Source organism: Tupaia chinensis, unplaced genomic scaffold, assembly GCF_000334495.1.
Source record: "Tupaia chinensis unplaced genomic scaffold, TupChi_1.0 Scaffold000270_2, whole genome shotgun sequence".
Taxonomy (NCBI): domain Eukaryota; kingdom Metazoa; phylum Chordata; class Mammalia; order Scandentia; family Tupaiidae; genus Tupaia; species Tupaia belangeri.
Genome location: NW_006159751.1, coordinates 277929 through 288518, shown reverse-complemented (window position 1 = coordinate 288518; position 10590 = coordinate 277929). Strand labels below are relative to the sequence as shown.

Here is a 10590-nt window from a genome sequence, read left to right as displayed (position 1 = left end):
AGCATAGTGGTTAAGGCATTGGACTCCCACATAGTTGACCGAGGTTCAAGTCCCAGACTTAGTGGCTTGCTTTCTCACTTTCTCTCTCTCTCTCTCATCTCTCTCTGTGAGCACGCATGCCTTATAGCAAATTAAACAAATGATAATAACAAATAAAATTAAATAATTATTTTTTTAAAAGTACAACCACTACAGAAAACAGTGTAGCAGTTCCTCAAAAAATGTAAAATAGAATCACCACATAATCCAGAAATTCACTTCAGAGTATCTACTAAGCGTCTGCTAGAAGAACTGAAAGCAGAGACTCAAAGAGACATTTGTACACTCATCTTCGTAGCAGCATCATTCACAGCCACCAAAAGGTAGAAGCAACACAGGTGTCCGACAGCAACAGAAAAATGTAAAGCAAAAGATGATATTTACAGCACAGTACAGTACCTACAACAGAATATTACTCGGCCTTAAAATGCTACATGCTACAACATGGACGAACTTTGAGGACACTCAGCTGAGTGAAATAAGCCAGACACAAAGGACAAATTCTGTATGACTCTGTTTATGTGAGGAACCTGGCACAGTCACATTTGTAGGGACAGACAGTAAAATAGTGGCTGCCAGAGGCCTGGGGGAGCTGAGTTTCAGTTTCGCAAGATGAAAAGAGCTCTGGAAATGGCTGGCAGTGATATGGCTCATTGGAAGTGTACTGAATGCTTCTGAACTGTACACTTAGCACAGGGTTAAAATGGTGATGTCTTAGAAATGCTTGCCAGAGGGCGTGTACACTCACCAGTGATAGAGAGATAGAGAGGAATTGAGAAAGCACCCTTTATGCCCCAGAATGATCATGCTGCACTCCCTTGTCCCACATTTCTCCTTTCTTTCCGCATTTTGGCACGCACACATTTGTCTGGCGTGTTTTTTCAGGTCACCGGGCCCAGGACTCAGACCACAGTCAGCCATGTGGGATCCAGCTACCTACACCACCATGCCACTGGCTGGCCTAAAATGGTAACTTTCATGTTATATATATAATTCACCACAATAAAAAGATAGACGTTTACTTGTAAATAAAAAGAAACACCCTTTTATAAAGCAAAAATTACAAATTGTAATATAACAAATGTAATAGACACCGTTTTAAAACTCAGGATATGTAAGATAGACTATTTTACCCATGATTTCCTCTCTTTCAGTACCTGGAAAACCAGTCCTTCTCTGGCCTGGGTCCCCAGGGCCCTGTGTCACTGTATCGCTGGGTCTGCATCATGAGGTTTTCAGAACTGAGGAGGCCTCAGCCATGCCTGTTACTCGGTCCTTGGTTCAGGACCCCACCTTGTGCTCTGCAGCCCCACTCTGCCCATAGCTTTGTGCCTGTCACCACACTGTCCTCACTGTCCTCACTGTCCTCAGCTGTAAACACCTTCCATCTGGGAGGGTCGGGCTTGAGTAATGATCAGTGAGGTCATGTATGGTGTCAGGCACACAGCAGGTACTCAGTATATGCAAGACCTTTTTATCTATATAATTTTTTTCAGCATTTTAATTTTATTTATTTATTTATTTTATTTTTGGAGAGGTTTTTGCCATAGGGCACATGTGCTTGTCAGAAAGACAAAGAGAGACAGAGACACAAAGCAAGAAATCACCTCCCTGGGGGGGACGGCCATGCTACAATCCCTTCTCCTTCATTCTCCTCTCGGGATCTTGGGATCCTGCACGCGCCTGGCATGAGTTTAAGCTACCGGGTCCAGGACTTGAACTGCGGTCAAATACATGGGAGTCCAGCAACATAGCCATTGTGCCAACTGCTAGTCCCTACTTATTTATTTTTACAATTTCTGATTTACATTTAATTGTACATCTTTGTGGGGTCTAGTATGGATTTTCAAAGCATGCATGTAGTGTGTGATAATCAAATCAAGGGGATTACCATATTCATCATCTTCAATAAAAATACTACATTATGTCAGGCATTTTTTTAGGGCATGTGTGTGTGTGTGTGTGCTTTGTTGTTTTTGTTTGTTTGTTTGTTTGTTTGCCATAGAGCATATGTGCTTGTAGGAGAGAGAGAGAAAGTGAAAAATCACCTCCCCACAAAGGATGACCACACGGCAATCCCTTCTCCTCCATTCTTCTCTCAGAATTTTAGGCACACACACACACCCAGTATGATTTTCAAGCTACTGAGTCTAGGACTCAAACAGTGGTCGGCCATCTAGGAATCTGGCATCTTAACCACTATGCCACCTGCAGGTCTCGTGTTGTAAACCTTTGACAGATGTTCTAGTTTTTGAGAGAAGGCAATATCTTTTTCACTCTGGTGTGGCACACCACTCCATAACTTATGTACATTATTGTGTCTATTAATATTATTTCCCAAGACTCTTTCTCCCCTCATAAAATTGATATACAAAAATCTAAAGCATTATTATATACCAACAATGAACAAACTGAGGCAGAATTTAAGAAAGCAATCCCATTTACAATAGCCACACACACAGAAAAAATAAAATAAAATTTCTAGGAATAAATCTAACTAGAGAAGTGAAAGATCTCTACAATGAAAACTAAAAAACTAGAGAAAGAAATTGGGAAAAAAATGGAAAAATGTTCCTTGTTCTTGGGTTGGAAAAATCAAATAATTTAAATAATTAATTAAAATAGCAATCAAATAACTAAAATTTTGATACACCCCAAACTAATTTACAAATTCAAGGCACTCTCTATCAAAATACCAGTGACATTCTAAACAGAAATAGAAAAAGCAATTATAAAATTTGCCTGGAATTATTAAAAACCCTGTATTATCAAGGCAAAAAAAGAAAAAAGCCTGAGGCATCTTACTACCTGAATTAAAAATATATTATGAAGCCGAAATAATCAAAACAGAATGGTAGTGGCACAAAAACAGACACATATGCCAATAGAACAGTATAAAGAATTCAGAAATAAACCTAACAACACATAACCAATTTATTTTTTAAAAGAATTATTATTATTAATTTGGTATAGGGCATGTGGGCTCACCAGAGAGAGAAGAGGGAGAGGAAAAGAGAAAGTGAGGAAGTAAGCCGGCAGATATGAGACTTGAACCATGGTCAGCCATGCGGGAGTCTAGTACTTTAACCACAAAGCCACCTGCTGGCCCCAGCCAGTTGATTTTTTTCTTTTTTTGGAGAGGTTTTTTTTGCTACAGGGCACATGCACTCACAAGAAAGACAGAGAGAAACAGAGAGACAGAAAGCGAGAAATCACCCCCTGGGGGGATGGCCTCGCCGCAGTCCCTTCTCCTCCATTCTCCTCTCAGGATCTTGGGCACACACGCACATGCGCCCCGCGTGAATTGTAAGCCACCGGGTCTGGGACTCGAACCGTGGTCGATTACATGGGAGTCCAACGACATAGCCATTACACTAACTGCTGGTCCTCAGCCAATTGATTTTTAACAAAGAGCACAAGACAATCCAGTGCAGGAAAGACTGTTTTTCAGTTACTGGTGCTGGGAAAACCAGATATCTTCCTACAAAAGAATGACCCCTATCTTTCCCCCTGTAAAAAATAGACCCTTAACTCTCCCCATTAGCAAAAATCAACTTGAAATGCAGGCTCTTACTACTCTCCTCTCATCTAATCATCACCAAAAACATGCATGTTTTACAAATGAGAAAAACAAAGCTTAAGGAAGTCATTTACCCAGCTCCCAGATCAGAAGATGGTGGGGCCATCATCAAAAGATGATGGTTCCATCCAGGAACAGTTTGATTCTAAAACCTGTCCTCTCTCTACCCTAGCCTACTCGAGTCTCATTTAACAGATGAGAAATCCAAGATTCAGTAACATGAGAGAGATGAGAAAGCCCAGATGCCCCCAGGGGCCAGTATGGTAGATGGTGTGAGCAAATCAACTCCCAGAGACTCGAGCACATTCTGTTTACTAAACCGTGGAGAAGCATGTAACATTATACAAGCATATAAGATACTACAGTTTGTGTTTCGAATTCTAATTTTAAAAATAAATATCAAGAAACAGAAGTTGTAACTAATCAAATTCCCTCTCCCCAAAATTGTTAAGCATAATGCAAGCCAACACCACACAAACCAAACCCATGATCTGCAGGGCAGGTGCTACCCTCACACCAGTAACCACTCCAAGGAGGGTGTGTGCGAGACAGAAATGGCGGTTTCAGGTAGGTCTGAAAGGAGAGAAAATAACTACCAGTTAGTGCCACTGTGGAAACGCAGACCCAGGAAGCCAGAGCTTGCCATTTTCCAAGACATACATGAAATGTGGATGTTGGGGAAAACATAGTAACTTTGAAATGAGGGCAGCCACTTATTGTCACACTGTGCAGACGAAGTAAGACAGGCTTGTACTACAAGCCTCCCCGCCCCAGCAGCAACCCTCTAGATGCCTTCCTTTATTGGCAGAGCCCAGAGTAGAGAAATGCCTCCAGGCTCCCAGGACATGGTGGAACCAACAGTGGTTTCTCCAGCCTGGATCAGACCAGAACCCGGGCAGGACGTCCCAGGGGAAAAGAATGGGCAGAGGGAAGACAGTGCAGGGTACCCAACTCTGACAGTTCTGGCCCAGAGAAACATGTCTACAGTCACCAGCTGGGCCGACGAACCCCAGGTAGTCTGCTTTCAGGACCCACGTATTTGCTCCCACCGGATTCTTGCATGAAGCTCCACCCAGAGGTTATTGCTAATCACACACCAATAGGAGGACTACATCTAGCCACTTTAATTAAAGAGGATTTTCTTCCTCTGAGATGAATGTGTGTTAAAAACATCAAATATTAATCACTGGCAACATTAAATTATAATAATGCTTGTCTCCCTCTCAACTTCCAAGTCGACATCTGGCATGACTGCTTTGAAACTAACACCCGCTTCATTGCAGGAATTATAAATAGCCTGAGTTGAAATCTTCACCTTGAACTGAACAGACTCCATGGAGTGGTTTACAGAAGAAAGAAGGCTGCGGCACAAAGTAAAATCGTGGGTGGGTCTGCTCGGGGGAGTATTTAAAACATTAAAAAAAAGAAGAAAGAGAGAGAGAGAGAGAGAGAAAGAGAGAGAAAGAAGAAAGAATGAGAAAGAAGAAAGAATGAGAAAGAAGGAAAGAAAGAAAGAGACACAGCAGTGCCATGGTGAGGGACAGAGGATGCTGGGGGCATGAGCCTGCCTCCTCCGGGGTGCAGGGCTGGGGAGGCCATCCTCACTCCCACCTGCCCCATTTCAGGACTCATCAGAAGTGGGGGTGGGCACAGGCTGTTTCTTCCACCTCGGTCCACAGCCTCTGTTCTGGTTTTGCCCCTAGGGGACTGGTTGGTGCAGGCACCATCTTCTGTAGAAGGCCAGAGCCCACTGTATATAAACAAAAGAAAAAAAAATCATCAAACAGCCCAGAAAGCGCTTGTGCTCAGCGAGCTCGCCCAGTAACAGTGGCTCACATTTACACGCGTTCCCGTGCTGGTCCCCGCTTGCTCCTCTCATTCAGTCCTCCCCCAGCCCCGGGAGACTCCAGTGGGAGGAACACCATTTTATGATGAGGAAATCAAGGTTAGAGAAGCGGATTCCCACCAGCTGAGTGGTGGGCAGACGCAGGATTCCCCGAGAAGAGTGAACCGCTGGGATCCCTGTGCTCAATCCCGTTCCAACACCTCTTGTGCTGCTCAGTCTCCAGCTCTCCAGACCCCCTCCAGGCTTTTAGATACAGTGGCTCTGGGATGGGGTCCAGGACTCGGGTACTTGATAAGCACCCCCAGGCGATGCTGACGCCCAGGGAAGGTTGGGGGAGCAGTGCCATGAGTACCCTCTCTGCAGCCCCGTAGGGTCAGCAGGGATTACTATCCCCGGGGAGTGGCCTCACTCCTCCATGAGTACCCTCTCTGCAGCCCCGTAGGGTCGGCAGGGATTACTATCCCCCCGGGAGTGGCCTCACTCCTTAGAGGATGAGCTGAGAATCTGACCCTCCGGCCCCAGTGCTTCCAGGAGAGAGTCAGACCACTAGCCTGAGGAGCAAAGAGATGGCAGGAAGAGAGGGCACCTTGTGGAAGGGGAGCAGTGGGAGACAGAAGGGACAGAATCTCCGAAAGGGTGGAAGTATGTGGCCCACTCCTCACTGACCCCAGCCCCACAGAGTTCAGGGCCCCTCTGGGCAACCCCACCAAGTCCCTCCTGGCCTCCAACCTTTGCAGTCAGGTTGTCTCCATGGGGCCCTGGGAGGGTGCAGCTGTGCAGGGGCCTGTAGCCTTTCCCATGATCAGAAGCACCCACAGGCCACGAGGAAGGACAAACATAAACGTCCTGAGGCCAGATACTGACAAGGCACCACTTAGTCCCTTCCCAGCTGCTGCTTGCCAGCCAGGATTCTGGGGCCTGTCTTATCCAGCTGGGACTGCGACAGGGAGCCAAGGCAGGAACATTCTCTCCCATCTTTCTCCTGCTGGGACTTGGCCGTCCTGCTGGGATCAGTCTCCAGAATGCTTGGGCTCCTCACAGACCCGTCTTCTGTCTCCTCTGCCTCCCTGGGTCTGCACCGGGGCCTCCTCTCCAGGTGCCTACTTGGTGGATAATGAGACAGGTGAGGCCAGCCCCAAGGGGTAGGTCCTGGAGTGTTAATTCCCTCCTCATCATCCTGGGAGTGAGCCGTGGGCCTCTCCAGCACCTAGCTGGGGCCAATTGCCCACCTTCCAGTGAGCTGAAATGCCTGCCCCTTCAGGGAACCTCCTCGCTCCTGTTTACACCTGCCCCTCTCCCCTTTGCCAGGTTGGCGTTGGTGGCTGAGGTTTCCAGAAGGACAACAGCCTCTTTGAAAGCTAATTCCAGATGGGCACAGATGTGGCACATACAGACTCCCACACGCCCTTCCTCCCTTCCCCCTGTCTTGCTAGCCCTTGTTCTAACACCAAGACCACACTCTGGCCTGACTGGGCTTTTCCTAATGTAAACTCACCTCCTTGCCCCTTGGAAAGAAAAGTTGAAGTTCCATGATTTGTTTAACTGATTTCCTCTAAAGTTAGGGCAGTGCTTCTGCAGGGGTGGGAGGAACGGGCACCAGCCATAAGACAGTCATAGGAGGGAACTTGGAAAAGAGTTCCTAAGAGCCCCTAGCAATAACCTGGGATGGGCATTTTGTCATCTCCCTCCGAGCTGCTCTACACACTCGAGCTTAGGAACTGCTGATCCCTGGGGTGAGATCCCTTTCCTAGCGCTGCCTCCTCCTGGAGCAGCCACCAGTGACGTGACCATGCACGCTGTGGTGGGATTGATTTGGAGATCATCGGAGAAGAACCAGGACAGATTTTTTTTTTTTTTGAGAGATTTTCACTGTAGGGCGCGTGCGCGCGCCAGACAGACAGAGACATAGAGACAGAAAGCGAGAAATCACCCCCCCGGGGGGATGGTCACACCGCACTCCCTTCTCCTCCATTCTCCTCTCGGGATCTTGGGCACGCGCCCGGCGTGAGTTTTAAGCCACCGGGTCCAGGACACGAACCGCGGTCGACTACGTGGGAATCCAGCGACATAGCCATTACGCTAACTGCTGGTTCCCGAACCAGGACAGATTTTTTTTTTTTTTGAGAGATGTTCACTGTAGGGCGCGTGCGCGCGCCAGACAGACAGAGACATAGAGACAGAAAGCGAGAAATCACCCCCCCGGGGGGATGGTCACACCGCACTCCCTTCTCCTCCATTCTCCTCTCGGGATCTTGGGCACGCGCCCGGCGTGAGTTTTAAGCCACCGGGTCCAGGACACGAACCGCGGTCGACTACGTGGGAATCCAGCGACATAGCCATTACGCTAACTGCTGGTTCCCGAACCAGGACAGATTTCAGAGCTCACTCTCCTTATGCCTTTTCTAGGGGGAAAAAATGAATAGCACGGTATTAAGATCACAGCCCATATTGAGCAAACATTCCATTTTACTTTGAAACAGTGACTCATATGTTTAAGCAAGGTATTCAGAAGCATTTAGATAAGATTTATGTATCTGTGTTTCTGAATGGAGCTGTTATGGAGCTCCACCTACATAAACCTGTGCTTCTCAACCTCGTCATAATAACAGAGCTTGATCCGAACGGACTGAGATCTCGCCCCGCCATGTTCAGAGTCGGGGGAGTTGCAGCACATTGGAGAAGACCTCCTCCCTGCTCGACTCCTTAGTTTACCCCACTGAGGAGGTACCTCCCGCTAACACTGCCTGAGGGAGCTGGTTACAGGCAGCTGCAGGCCTTGGGTCAAGAGAGCCCAGTATCGCCTATCCGGAGGCACCTTCATAAATAAGCAAAGTTATGTAAAACGATCCGCATACTTCGCAGCCCTGCCCTACATGCTTGGCATGCGCCAACATTTAATCCTCACAACAGGAGTAGGTGCCATTATTATTGCTGTTTTCCAGATGGGAAAACTGAGGTACAGTTGCCCAAAGTCCTTAGCAAGTAAGTGGCCAAACTAGGTAAACACGGGTTTACACAGTTCAGGCCATCTGTGCTGGTAACCACTGTGCCGCCCCACCTGCCGGGAAACATAAGGTAATTTTGTCACTAGTTTCGATGAGAAATGCCAACCGAGTGAAATGCAAAATGGCAAGAAAATGTCAGGCTGCCATTCAACATATTTGTTTACTTAATCTTTGGGATTTAGTTTTGTGACAGAGTTTCACAGGCTCCTCAATGACTTGTCTCTGTCAGAAATGTGCCCACGGCTTCTTACTCATCAGTGTTTCTCTGTCTAGACTCCATTAATCTTCCTCCCTAATCTTCAGTCCCAAAGTAAAGTCCCCTCTGTCCTCTCAAGATCTGGCATTTTCTCCTACCCTCTGGCTTCAGGATGAGTTTCTGAGCCTTTTTAAGAACCAATGTTTTTCCTGCAAGTTGCACTAAAATTTTCTCCAAGTTATCCAGAAACAAGTGTCTCTGTGACCCGTGGTCAGCAGAGACTTTCAAACAGGCATGAGGCAGAGACAAGAAGGCAGAGACAAGAAGAGCTCTAAATTGTCTCCCTCTGACAGGGGCCAAGAGCTGCTCTCCCCAGTGAGCTGGAGATCGGACAGGCAGAGCCAAGTGCAAGGCACCCAACAGGTAACCACAGATTTCTGGCGTGTTCAGCCCCATCAGGGCCCTTTCTTCATAAATGCAGAATGGAAAATTTCATAGGAGGAAGCCGACTCTTGTGGTGTGGAGGTGATGTACTGGTCTACAGTGCTGGAGGTCACACAGCTGACCACGGATTCAGATCCCAAGGGAACCTGAAACATGCCAAGCACACACACCCAAGATCCTGACAAGCTGGAGACTGGAAGAAGAGGACTACACTGTAACGAGACCCTGTCAGAGATGGCATGCTCTCTCTCTCTCTCAAGAAATGAAGTGAATAGGGACTAGCAGTTAGTGTAATGGCTATGTCGCTGGACTCCCATGTAGTTGACCGCGGTTCGCTTCCCAGACCCAGTGGCTTAAAACTCACGCCAGGCGTGTGTGCGTATGTGCCCAAGATCCCAAGAGGAGAACAGAAGAGAAGGGATTGCGGTGGGGCCATCCCCCCTGGGGAGTGATTTTTCTCACTTTCTGTCTCTCTGTCTGTCTGGCAAGCACACAGGCCCTATAGCAAAAACCTCTCAAAGAGAAAAGAAGAGAAAAGAAAAGAAAAGAAAAGAAAAGAAGTGAATAGACTTTTACAAAAAAGGAGCAGTCCCTTCAAGGCTGCAGTGTAGCAGTAACTCTACATTCCACAATGCTGGTCCCGCACTGGAAGTTACTGCATAGCTGAGCTGTGAGAACTCAAGGAACTCTATTAAATCCAACACTAGGTTAATCCAGAACTGATGGTTAGTTTGTTTTCTCTTGTTTGCACAAGAAGTCTTGTTTAACATTTAGTCTGCGAAAATTAATCATAGTTTTGCTGAGACTTTGCAGAGGCCAGAGGGCCTTGAAACCAGAAAGCAGATACTCTCAGAGATGATGGCCAGGTCCAAACAGTCACAGCTAAAACCAGCTCCGATGCCAGCAAGACCCCTCTGTGGAGCCAGAGGCTAGTTAGCCGCTATGCTTGCAAAGCAACACATAGTTGCCCTGCCTGTTCTTGATCTCCCCTTTAAAATTCTTCTTGTGAGACTGGAACTTGAGAGGTGGTCTCGAGACGTGAGTTTCCTACCTGCCCAGGCTTCCTGAACAAAGCTATCTTTCCTTCCCACCCACACCCAAGTATTGGCTTTCAAGCAGCCATAGCTAAAGGTAGGTACAGTGGCAGAGTCCTTCCCGTGATGCTGCGTTCACATCCAGAGGCCTCTTGTTCTCACAGGGTACACACAGTTTCGGCTGGCTGAGACTGGAGTGGACTAAGGAGTGAAGACCTTGGTGGGGTTCCATCTCTCTCTCTTTACCTCTCTTTCTCATGGAAGAAATAAAATACAGCCCCTCCTCACTTCACGCCCACCTCTTTAATGATTGCTGGGACTTGGGACCTCGTCTGCAGCGTGGGCAATCCCTGCTCTCAGTCAGCATGAGTCTGGGGCAGCCCGCTCTCAGTCTTTGTCTGATTGCTGCAGTGAGCCAATATTCAAGATATGAAGCATTTGCAATC

General features: G+C 47.3%; 1 pseudogene; it reads right to left on the bottom strand.

Annotated features, from left to right (window-relative positions):
* The window catches only part of LOC102471825 (M-phase phosphoprotein 6 pseudogene), a 2603-nt pseudogene extending 1339 nt beyond the window's left edge, over positions 1-1264 (bottom strand).
* Between the last annotated feature and the right edge of the window lie 9326 nt (positions 1265-10590).